A 12,402-nucleotide genomic window follows, 5' to 3' on the forward strand; every position below is an offset into this window, starting at 1 on the left:
GAGAAGCAGGGAAGGATCAGCGTGTGTGTATGTGTGTTTGTGCACATGTATGTGCTAACACTTGCATGTGTGCGCACCAAGCTGGCTTTATACATTAGCACAAGTTCATTCACACATTTGTTTATTTTTATATTTCATTACCTTACCACCTGGCTCTGCTGGCCTGGTGCTTCCAAGTTGGCCCCGCCCAGAGTGTAGTTAAGGGTGGGAGGGCTGTGCCTGGCTGGTTGTGCTCAGGCTTTTTTCTCTGTCCCCTCTGATGTGCGGTTTGCAGTTGAGCGAGCCAGCTAGTAGCCTGCGATGGGGCTCTCCTCAGAAGAACTCCTTGCTACCCGCCTTTGCTGGGGCTCCTGGCTCTTGGGATTCCTCAGCCTCCTTGCCGGTGAGTGGCCTGGGCTTTGTGGTGAAAGGGAATACTTGCAAGGTGGCCCTTGGCTGGGAGAGAAATTTACGATCTGCTGTCCTTGAAGAACAGAACAAGGGAATGATGCTGCTATCACTTTGAACATGCAGTGTTTGCTTTGGAGGCCGGGGGCGTCCTGAGAGAACCAAACGCTGGGACCCCTGAGCTTCGGTAGCCTGGGCGACACCAGAAAGGTGACAGCGAAGCCAGGAGAGCCTCCAGTTAAGCTGGCCCTGGGAGGCAGGCAAGCCTACGGAAGGAGTTGACCTAGCGCTGTGAGGACGGGCCTCTGGTCTGGGCGTCTGGAGAGTCTCTATGGCAAAAGGCCGGGCAGGGAGCACTGCTCCTCTGGGTTTGGGGCTCAGTCGCATTCAGCTCATCACAAAGGTCAGGCCTCTTGGAAATCTCAGGTGGGTCTTAAAATGGCTTGTGCATTTTGCATTCCACGTCAGGGTTACCTTTGATAGGAAAATGTTAAAAATGATTTCCTTTTCGGGAGAGCACATGCTCTCCAAGACTGTACAAAGAGGCCTTTTATTCCTAGGGGCTCCCCCGCCAAAGCTGCTCAGGTCCTGAAGTCTGCGGCCATGACAGCATTGTTTTCGTCAAAATTCTGGAAGCATTGGCAATTTGTGCCTGTCAATGTGGGAATGCTTGGTGTAGGAAGCAATCATATCATGAAACTATGAAATTTCAAGGACAGCTTGACCAGGAGGAGTTTGCAGGAAGTCCCTTAGAGTGAGACACAGCTCACACTGTATGTGAAGTCATATAATGGGAGTAACGTAGCATGAGAATAACAAGAGGCAAGCTACAGTAGCCACAACCCTTTAGCATAAAGCATGGGGCATAAATGAATGAGCTAATTTTGGATTTGAGAGTAGACTCTGTTTCTGCTTCTGTTAACTAAGAAAATCTCTCCTCTGTCATCATGCAGCTGTAAGATGTCAGCTATCTTATTCCCAGAGGTCTAATGCAAAGGATGACCTGACATCCTCTTACGCAGAAGGTTCTCAGAGAATGTTTATAAGCAAGTTATTTTCGCTCTCTCTACATATGAAAATATTATATAATTATAATGAAATAAGGATCTTATTATATATATATAACATCCTTAAGAAATGCTCACACTATACATTCTTAATATACTTTCTTAAAATAGGTTATTCAAAATGTAGCAAACCTGTAGGCTGGTTTCAGAACCAGCCCGATGGTGACATTGTTCTGTTGCTGGCCGGTAGCCACACGTGCAGCACAGGTAAGCTTTAGTTCCATCACCGACAGCTCCGCGGTGAGCAGGCACCCTGAAACTGCATAGTGGCAGCCTTTTCATGGACTCCACTCTAGATAACATCTGTGGGGTTCCTGTGCTTGGAACCCGGCGCCTTCCGTTTTCAGGACCATGATGTTCCTGATGAGAATCATTCTTCAAACGCTTAGCAGTGTGAAACAGCATTCAGAGAAAAAAATTTTCCCCTTCCTCTGTCACGTTCCCCACTTTGTGAAATCAACAGCAGCCTCCTTGTTCGCAAGAGCAAAGAGCAAGAGGAGGAGGAGCACGTGAGAGAAGAGCAGGTAGGCCGACAGGAGGGGGCGAGAGCGGGGAAGCAGAGAAAAGGAGAAGAGAAACCGGGGAGAGGCAGGGAGGGAGGGCTGACAGCGAAGAAGAAGAGGAACTGGTCCGAGGAAAGTCACGGATTAGATCACGCTTGTGAAGGTCCAGTGCCTTCTGTGCTTACATATACAGATAAGATAACATGTAAAGCTAACAAAGAAAACAAGGCCTCCTTACTTTTAATTCCAGTGACATCGGTGGAGGCTCTTATTGCTATCTGTGCCTTTTGTCTCCGCACTTACTAACTGAATTGTCAGGGAAGTATATGGAATTTGATGGATTATGGAGTGTTGTAAAACAGGAAATCTTTGTGAATAACAAGGAATTTGACCTCTTTCTGTCCTTGATGAGTTACAGAGTTTCTCCATCACTGCAACTCGATTTAGCTGGAAAAATATGTTAACTATGACAGGTCCCCACCCTCTCCCCCCCCATAGGTCCTGGGGTTGAAAGATGCACATTGAGAATGAATGTGACCATTTCTCGGTTACACAGTAACAGGGAAGGAATGGGATGGTGTGCTGTGTGAGCCGGACCTCCTTGGGTAAAACCGGCAGGGACATCACTCCTAGAGGGCCCCACGTCCTGTGTGAAAGCCTCCACTTCCACAGTGGATGCGTTTTTCCTTTCTTATTATGAGAGTCGATTTTGACTCATAGAAATCCGATAGGACAGAGTGGACCTGCCCCCGTGGGTTTCCCAGGCTGCCAGTGCTCACAGGAGCAGCGAGCCCCATCTTTCTCCTGAGGAGGATTCGAATTACTGACCTTGTGATTCGCAGGCCAATATAGAAGCCGACAGGGGTCTTGCTTTTTAGCCTTTAGTTTCTGGATTCCCCCTCCCTCTTCCCCTGCCCCATCGTCCCTTAAATTTTACCCCTGCCTGAGGGTAGAGGGGTGAGTAGCGCCAAACTATTTGATCATCTTTGTTATTAGAAGTTAATAAAAGTCCTTTCCTGGAATGTGTTTGGAAGAAAGAAGCTCGGGAGGCAAAAGGTTGCAAGTGGGTTTGATTCGCCCCACAATTTCCTGAAACCCACTACCACGGAGTTGACTCCGATTCGGAGGGGCCCTGGGACAGAGTCGAACTTCTCAGGAGAGACTCAGGCTGGCCGCCTCATCCTTCTCCTGGGGAGTGACCTGTCTGTGGGTTGGAACTACCAACCGTTTGGTTAGCAGAACAGCACTTCGCCCACTGCACCCCCAGGACTCCGTAAAGAGGTGGTCCTTGTCCTGCGGGGTGTCTCTCATCAAAACTAACTGCCCTTTCCTGAGTACCCGCCGAGGGCCTGGTGGGGGATGGGGAGGGGAAAGGGCTCCGGTAGCTGTGGAAGGACTCCGGTTGGATTCCATGGGTCAGAAAAGGAGCATCATTTACATTTCATACAATTTTAATTCAACTTGTGAGCGACCTCGTGCCTCCTCTGGAGCACAGTGCCCTCCCGAATCTTTGGACGTCAGAGGGCTGGCTGCCTTCTCTTGTGAGACACTTTTCCACTTTCTTCTAGCTTCGGGGGCAAATCCTCCTGGTTCCCTGAGAGTGGAGGTTTCCTCTGTTTTTTGGGGTCCCCTGTCGTCCACTGGTGGGAAGCCTGGCTAATCATTAGTGTGTCCAGTTGTGGGAAGCCTGGCTAATCATTAGTTCACTATCCAGAAGTTTCTGTTTTCTCTTTTCCCCGGGGCGGGAAGTTTGTTTAGAGGGATGGAATTCCAGGAAGCTTTATGCTCTTACTGTGGCGATATAACCCCACAGTGTTAACATCGTGAGGAGGGCTGACGTGGTGGGGAGGGAAGGGACAGTGTGGACAAGCTCTTGGGCTCCTTCTTTTGGGAGACAACCCCCCCCCCCCACTAGTGCTTCAGTTTTCTGCTCTGTAAACTGAGGGTTTAGGGAGATGACCTCTCAGACCCCTCCCACTGTGACATTTTGTGATTCTGTGCCTCTAACAAGACACGATTCTCCTGTGGCTGCCCACGGCCTCTGCTGTCTGTCATGTCCGTGGTTCCATCCTATTCCCTGACAGGGCCTGGCTGAGCAGCTTGGGAGGGTGCCTTCAAAGACTTCTGTGCCTTCCCGTGGCCTACCTTCTTCAGTCCTCCCAAACCTAGACACAACATTGGTTTTGATTTCTAAAGGAAGAGGTGAATCCACTTAAAGTCTTCCCTTTGAAATCAAACCCACCCCCACCCCTACCCTACCCCACCCTACAAAACAAAGCAAGATAAAGCACAACAAATTTCAATCAAGATTCCCATGTCTGACGGACTTTTCTAATAACTGAAGAGCCCTGGAGGCAAGTGGGTTATGTGCTGGATAACTAACTGAAGGGTCAGCAGTTCGAAACTACCATCTGCTCCTCAGGAGGAAAATGAGGCTTTCTACTCCCACCACGAGCAGTTCTACCTTGCCCCATAGGGTCTTTTTGAGTCAGAATAGACTCGATAGCAGTGAGTAGAGATTTTTCAGGAGTAAATTGCCAGTCCTTTCTTCTGAGTTACCTCTGGGTAGGTTTGAACCTACAATCTGTCAGGTAGTAGCCTGAGACTTAACCATTTGCACCACCCAAGCTCTATTGGTATCCAACCTGGTGCTCTCTTTCCTCTGTGTTGAGCCTCTTCAGAGGCCAGCACCCTCATGCCAACTTCTGAAGGACAGCAACTCCCTCCTCACTGTGTGTGGAAACTTGGTGTGCAAACCACACTTGGGAAAGTACAGCCGTGTCTTCAGCAGCAGCTAAACCAATACCACAGGGGACCTTTGCAGCCCTCGCCTGTTTTGCAGCCAGACCCAGCTGGAGAAATACTAGCTTGTTTCTTGTGGCCCTCCAGCTGGTGACCACTTAGCAATATGGTGGAGAGTAAGACAAACCGCGTTGAGGCCAGAAACACCTGTGCCAATCCCTTAGGAAAATGCCATGTTAGAGACTGAACGCGGTTTCTCTCCATATGTCCTATTACCGCATTTCCCCTGTTGGAGCAAATGGCCATTTCTCTGATGCTCAGATTAAACAATTTATGGTTAGTGTCCATCATGTAAGAAAAAAATGTATATTTAAACATTTGACTAACAATGAGTGTGGTGACTGACTAGAGATTAAAAAATACTTTTAGAAGCCCAGGTAAAATCTGGCTCACTTGTGAATTTAAGATGTATCAACATGTTTATTTCATTAAGTAATTATAGAATGTTACAACGAATTCAAAATAAAATGAAACACACAACACACACAAACATAGGCCATCAGGGATGCTGACACACATTTACAAATAGATACAAAAATGATCAGACTGCAAGTGCAAAACCTATTCTATCAGGGCATGTCAACTTCTTGCACCGTCCGGGAACTCCTGTACTACTGACCACTGTGGGTGGGAGTTTGACTTCATGGGCAATGGGCTCGGTTTGCAGATGAACAGGAGGAGGCTGCTGCCCTTGCATCCTTTTAGCTGCCTGGCTGACCCCCCCCCCCCCCCCATGCCTGGATCCCAGGAACAAAACCCTGTACTCCAGAAGGGGACCCCTGAGAGGGTCAGCTTGGTGGTGAAGACAGAGCACTGACCTGAAAGTAGGAAGCGCCTGATTTGACCCCAGGTGGACTTGGTCAAGTAATAATCATTGTAATACTGAGAGTGGCTAATTGAGCGGTCATTTATTTTGCAGATGATATTTTTTTGTTGCTTTGAACATATGCATATATCACAACATTTGCCATTTAACATCTCATGTGTTCAGTTTAAATTGAACAATTATTGAACACCAATGAAAACTTTTTTTAATTCATTTTATTAGGGGCTCATACAACTCTTATCACAATCCATACATACATCAATCATGTAAAGCACATTTGTACATTCATTGCCCTCATCATTCTCAAAACATTTGCTCTCCGCTTAAGCCCCTGGCATCAGCTCCTCATGTTTTCCCCTCCCTCCCCGCTCCCTCCTTCCTCATGAACCCTTGATAGTTTATAAATTATTATTTTGTCATATCTTGCCCTGTTTGACGTCTCCCTTCACCCACTTTTCGGTTGTCCATCCCCCAAGGAGGAGGTCACATGTAGATCCTTGTAATCAGTTCCCCCTTTCCAACACACCCTCCCTACACCCTCCCGGTATCCCCATTCCAACCATTGGTCCTGAAGGGATCATCCGCCCTGGATTCCCTGTGTTTCCAGTTCCTATCTCTATCAGTGTACATCCTCTGTTCTAGCCAGATTTGTAAGGTAGAATTGGGTTATGATAGTGGACGGGGAGGAAGCATTTAAGAACTAGAGTAAGTTGTATTTTTCATCGTTGCTACATCGCACCCTGACTGGCTCGTCTCCTCCCTGAGACCCTTCGGTAAGGAGATGTCTAGTGGCCTACAAATGGGCTTTGGGTCTCCACTCCACACTCCCCCACTCATGCACAATTATATGATTTTTTGTTCTCATGATGCCTGATACCTGATTCCTTCGACACCTCGTGATCACACAGGGTGGTTCTGATGAAAACTTTTTATCTTTTAAAATCATAGCAGCAGTCTTAGGCGGTGAACACTGCCATTTCCATTTCACAGATGAGAACGCTGATGCTTAAGAGATTGAACAGCTACTCCGGTTCACACAGCCAGAAATTGATGGCCTTGACTCATCTCAGATCCTTCTGATGCTAAAGTCCAAGCTCTCGACCACTGTGCTGCCCAGTTAGGTCATTAAATCTGACATCGAGTTAAATTCCAGGTACATAAAAAAATGAAATATAGAAATATTTAAAATAAAGATATAAAAAATAAGAATAAGAAAAGAATTGAAATTACAAAAATGTTAGAAGAAAACACAAGATAATTTAAAGAATACTTTTAAAGCAGGGTAATCTTTAACTATTATGTAGAGGTGTAAATCTACATAACAAAAATACACAATTTAAACAATTTTTACATGTTCAATTCAATCACACTGATTATGCTCTTCAAGTTCTTCAACAATTCTGTTATCCTTTTGTAAATAATTTCACCGTTAACCTAAACTCAGTGCCCTGTAAGCAAAAACTCCATTTCCTTCACCAAGGTAACCGCTAGTAATCTTAGGTTTCTATATATTGGTTTATTTTATATAAGTGAGATCATGAAATGTCTACATTTATGACTGATTTATCTTAATGAAGGTGCTATTTTAACGCAAGACATAAATCCAATAAGTCATAAACTGTGTAGGTCTGATTTTATGACAATTGATATTCTGCATGACGAATATTCCATAGACCAAGTTGGAAAATTAACTAGAACACAGCAGTAATTATGTAATAGGAAATGGGCTAATTTCCTTAGGGTCTGTCTAATCCCATGAATTAATACAAAAAAAGACAAAACTAGACAAAGGACATAAGCAGACATGCACAGAAAAGGAATAAGAATGATTTTTAATAACTTGAAACCAGGCTCAAACTTATTTATATGAGACCAGTACCAGTGCCAATTGCTATCAAAGCCAGTCCAACTCCCAAGGACGCCGGGCATCTGAGGGGAACTGCGATCCATTGGTTCTCAAGGGCTGCCTTTCCCAAAACAGATCTCCAGGCCTTTCTTGGGAAGCACCTCTGGGTGGACTCGTAGCTCCAGTCTTTGAAAAATGCCACTAAAACTATAAGGAGGTGTAATTTCCCTCTACCAGTTGGGAAAAGGGTGAAGAGTTTTCTCATTGTATGTTGGTGAGAAACCTCGACATTGTCGGTAGGAGTCTAAGTAGGGAAGTCCTTTGGAAGGTAATTTGAAAACATCTAACAGAGTTTAAATGCATGTGCCCTTTGACTCATTAGACCCGCCCTAGTAATGTATCCTAACAGTATCCATCAATGTGCAAACACTCAGAAGGATTCTCATTGTAGTGTTGTTTATTATGTCGAGAAATAACTTTAATGTCTAACAGAAGAAGACTAGAATCAGAGACCCAGAGTCAAATAGTAGGCTGCCATTACAAAGAACGAGACATATTTATTTATGTGTCCCGATCTGGAATAGGCTGCAACATATTGTGCTATGGGACATGGCATGGAGCCGAGTAATATGAAGACAGAGTGTGTGGGTAGGTGGTCATCCCCATATGGGGGGCACTGCACAGATTGTCTCTTGGTGGAAAGCCAAGACACTGACCTGTAGGGAAGGAAATGGACAATGAGAATCAGAGGTAAAGACTTATTTTTCACTGTATTTTCCTGACGTTGTTAAACCATGTGAATTTATCACCTGTTGGAAGTTAGAAATTAAAAACCTCTTCCTGTTGCTGAAACCCAGGCTCCTCACCCTTGGAACATTTTGAAGATGATTAGGCATTTGACAACTGAAGAGACTGCTAAAATCCTGGAGCTGGACTCCGTTCTCCCAGGCAGTGAATACATCAGAGAAAATCCAAATGTTGAAAATCCCACTCTATGGGCCTTACTATTCATACTTAGTTGATGCTTTGCATATATCACTGTATTTAATGTCGGACTCGCACAAGTGGCTTTAGTTATTGTGCCCATTGTTCATATGAGGAAGCTTTGCCTTCAGTTTCACCAGTACGGTTCCCATTGATTCAGTCCTACTCTTTTGCCCTTTCAATGCATTCTCTATTTATGAAAACCGAGTATGAATCATCTGCATTTCTACCTGCTGCTTTTATATGTTTGCTAATATTTTCCTTTACTTTGTGAGTTTGTTATTGTAGTGCTTCTGTTTTTGTACATCCAAGTGTCGGGAAGGTGTGCAACACTGCTTGCTATCTTGGCAGGCTGTAGGCATTTACTGCTTGTCTTCTGGGGAGTATGATAGAGAATGGAAGGGAAAAAAGAAAAGAGGAAAAAAAAACAAGAAAAAAACAAAACAAAAATAAGGGATGAAAAAGAAGAAAGGAAGGAGGGAAGGAGAAAAATGGGAAGTAGGGCACTTATGGGAGATGCCCTTGCTGGCTGAAGAGTCTATGGGAGTCCTAGTCCCAGAAATAGCTGCTGCCTATCCAGGAGTGGTTTGGTATAAGGTGTCTGGTATGGCACTGTGTGTTCCGCTGAGCAAAGGAAGTGGGAACCAATGCCTTCAAATGCTGGCATGGAGTTAATTGGCACCTAATTCACTCAGAAGGGTCTGAGATGTGAAAGAAGGGACAAAATGAGAGTGCTGAGGATGCTGATGACTGAGACTCTTTATCACTTTTGGATGGCTTAAGACTGAAGCAGGCATACCCCAACCACTGACCCCACTGGTGTAGGTACTGAAGACCTCTGGCCTTATTTGTAACCGGGTGCTGAACCCTGAGGTGAGAACCGAGTCCTGTGAGAAGAGATGAGGGGACCAGGATGAGGGCTTGGCCCAGAAGAGATGCAAGGGAAGTAAATTAGTGCATGTGTGAGTACCAAGAAGTAGCTTTGAAATACTCCTACATATCAATCACTGTATGAATTGTTCTGTTTCCAATGAGAACAAAGGATGGGTTTAAAGCACAGCAGGAGGAAGACAGGCCTGATGTGAGGAAGAATTTACTAATTTGGAGAGGGGGTGGGTTACACCCTCAGGCAGTGGAAAACCCAGGAATAGACTGAGCTTCCTTCAATGACAACATTTCCTGTGGCCCCTCACTATTGACCTTCCTGCCCTGGTCCAGAGGAAGAACAGATGGTCCTCAGGTTCCCTGGCACCTGTGCCTGATAAGCAAGGAAGAGTTCAGAAGGAGGAAGCACCGAGATAGCTGTGCCTACTGTTCAGAGATCTGCAGGCAAGGTCCATGAACCAATACTCTCTCTGGAAATATTTAGGGAAATACTTTCTTGGTTGCAGGGACAATGGAGTTCACCAAATTGCCCATCCCTCACTTCCACAAACAGTGGCTGAGGAGGTTGTATAGACATAGTGTTCCATATGGTATAGCTACAAGATGATGGAGCCTCAATCCAAGCATGGCAGGACCCTGTCCTGTAGTGTCTCTTGTGGGATGTGTACTGTAAGAGGTAAATTCACCTTGTCCTAATCCACTGAATATATGTAATTGTTTGTTACTACAGTATTCTCTAGCCCAGCGGTTCTCAACCTGTGGTCTGTGACCCCTTTGGGGGTTGAAAGACCCTTTCATAGGGGTCGCCTGATTCATAACAGTAGCAAAATTGCAGTTGTGAAATAGCAACAAAAATAACTTTAGGGTTGGGGGTTCACCATAACATGAAGAACTGTATTAAAGGGTCGTGGCGTTAGGAAGGTTGAGAACCACTGCTCTAGCCTATCCTGATAAATACGCTGCCTAGAAGGAAAGGGAAAGTAAAGCAAATGTGGTGAAGAAAGTGAATGGTGCCTGGCTATTGAAAGATATAGTGTCTGGGGTCTTAAAGGCTTGAAGGTAAACAAGCGACCATCTAGCAGTGAAGCAACAAGCCCACATGGAAGAAACACACCAATCAGTGCGATCATGAGGTGTCATCGGGACTGGGTAACAGGCATCAGAAGATTCATAATAAACAATAAACAAACAAACAAAAACACATGGTTGAGAACGAGGAGGTTTGGAGCAGAGACCCCAAGCCCATATGTAGACAATGGTTCCATCCCCCCACAGAGGGGTCACAAAAAAGGGATGAGTCAAGGACCGGATGAAGGGTGCAGTAAAGGACCGATGGATCACAATATATTCCTCTGGGTCATTGAGGCTTCCTCACCCCCCACTATCATGACCCTAGCGCCCCTTCTCACTCTGGACTGGACCGGAGCAGGTACACAGGTATAGATGAGAGAAAAAGCTCACGACACATGGAGTCCAGGAACAGGAGTGGGAATAGTGATACCAGACCAGAAGGGTCGGGGAAGTGGGGGAGAGGAAGGGAGGAAGGAGGAACTGATGGCAATGATCAACACATAACCACATATCCCCACCCCCACCCCCATGGGGGGGGGAGAACAACAGAAACCATGGGGGAAGGGAGACAGCCGTCGGGGCGAGAGCTGAAAATAATAATTTATCAAGGGGCCATGAGGGTGGGTGGGGGAGGGAGGGTAAAAAGGAGGAGCTGATACCAAGGGATCAATAGAAAGTAAAGAAAATGTCTAGAAAAGAATGATGCCAACAAATTCCCTGATACAATTGATGTGTGCATTGTAATAAGAGTTGTAAGAGCCCCCAATAAAATGATTAAAAAAAGAGAAACGCTCATTATTTATTGCTGTCTAACAAATTGCCCCAAACTTGGTTTAGCTTCCTGACCGCATTTATCATCTCAGGAGGGCTGCAATCAAGCTTTTGATTGGAGTTCCTCTGGGCTCTGGGGAAGGGGTGACTTTCAATCTCCCTCCTGTGACTTTTGCTACAATTCCATTCTTCCTGGACTGTTGGGCAGGGGTTTTCAGTTCCTCAAAGCATGTTGGGTCAAATGTTACCCTCAGTTGCTTGCCATGGGGATCTATCTCCCCATAGGACAATGAGCAGTGTGGCAGCTGATTTCATTATAGTTGATGTCTGCTTGTTTGAAAACAATTAAGACTTGAGCCATTCTGTCAGATAGCTGGGCACCATCTAATTTCTTCACTATACTTTGCTATTGCCTCTATCATCCTTGTTTCCTTCATGCGGATGAATATCGAACAGGGCCATGTTGTAAGAACTAATTGTTCTTAGAATGGAACTAGGATTAAGTGTGAGCCCCCAATACATTCCTGAATCTATGCTTTTTTAAAAATCTGCCTCTGGCTCACATTAGAGACAACCTTGTTAATTTATGGTAGAGAATCTTATCGATCATCTCCCTGGAGTATAAGGACCTTCAGTTTATAGTGTCATTGATTAGCCCATGGTAATAATTTAAAAACACTATTGGGAAGAGGAGATTGAACAAGTGCAGGTTAGCTGCAAATCATAATACATGGATTATTCATTTGTACAGAATAAATCCTCACGTGACTAGACACCATTTGCACAAACAATGGGAGTTGGTGGTCAGGCAAAACTTACAATAATATTCACTGACAATGTCTCAGACACAGGTCTGCCAGAATAATTCATATTTTAATATAGCAAGTATTGAAATAGTAAGTAAATGTTAATCTACCTACTGATAGTTCAATACTCTTGGTATAGCTGTGTTCTGCTCCTCACCCACCATGTAGTTTCAGTCTTAAGTCCTCGGGTTTTAGATGTGTTTGAGTTAAAACCTAGTTCGCCTAGTAGGGTTTCCACATTGCATCCCTCTGGTATGGTGTTAGGAGCATGTTGCGTGCCTTGAAGATCCAGGATTCAATGATCCGGTGTCCTATGGCACGAGGCCTGGGTTCCCAGGGGTGTACAGAAACTTGGACCAATGTGGCCTATTAGAAAGGAGTATAGTACCAGGCATACGCCAAGTTTAGGGCCCTTAAAAGTATTGTTAATCCCCCAATCCCACCCCACCCCCAC

General features: G+C 45.2%; 1 protein-coding gene across 1 annotated transcript in view; it reads left to right on the plus strand.

The window, feature by feature from the left end:
• Positions 1–316: 316 nt before the first annotated feature.
• The window catches only part of LOC115872552, a 44,368-nt gene continuing 32,282 nt past the window's right edge, over positions 317–12,402 (plus strand). Inside the window, exon 1 of the mRNA XM_045298517.1 lies at positions 317–382. The gene's annotated coding sequence lies outside the window, so the exon portion shown is untranslated. The remainder of the gene's footprint in view (positions 383–12,402) is intronic.

This window comes from Echinops telfairi, unplaced genomic scaffold (assembly GCF_000313985.2).
Source record: "Echinops telfairi isolate 266 unplaced genomic scaffold, ASM31398v2 ScPeMD7_7425;HRSCAF=8463, whole genome shotgun sequence".
Lineage (NCBI taxonomy): Eukaryota > Metazoa > Chordata > Mammalia > Afrosoricida > Tenrecidae > Echinops > Echinops telfairi.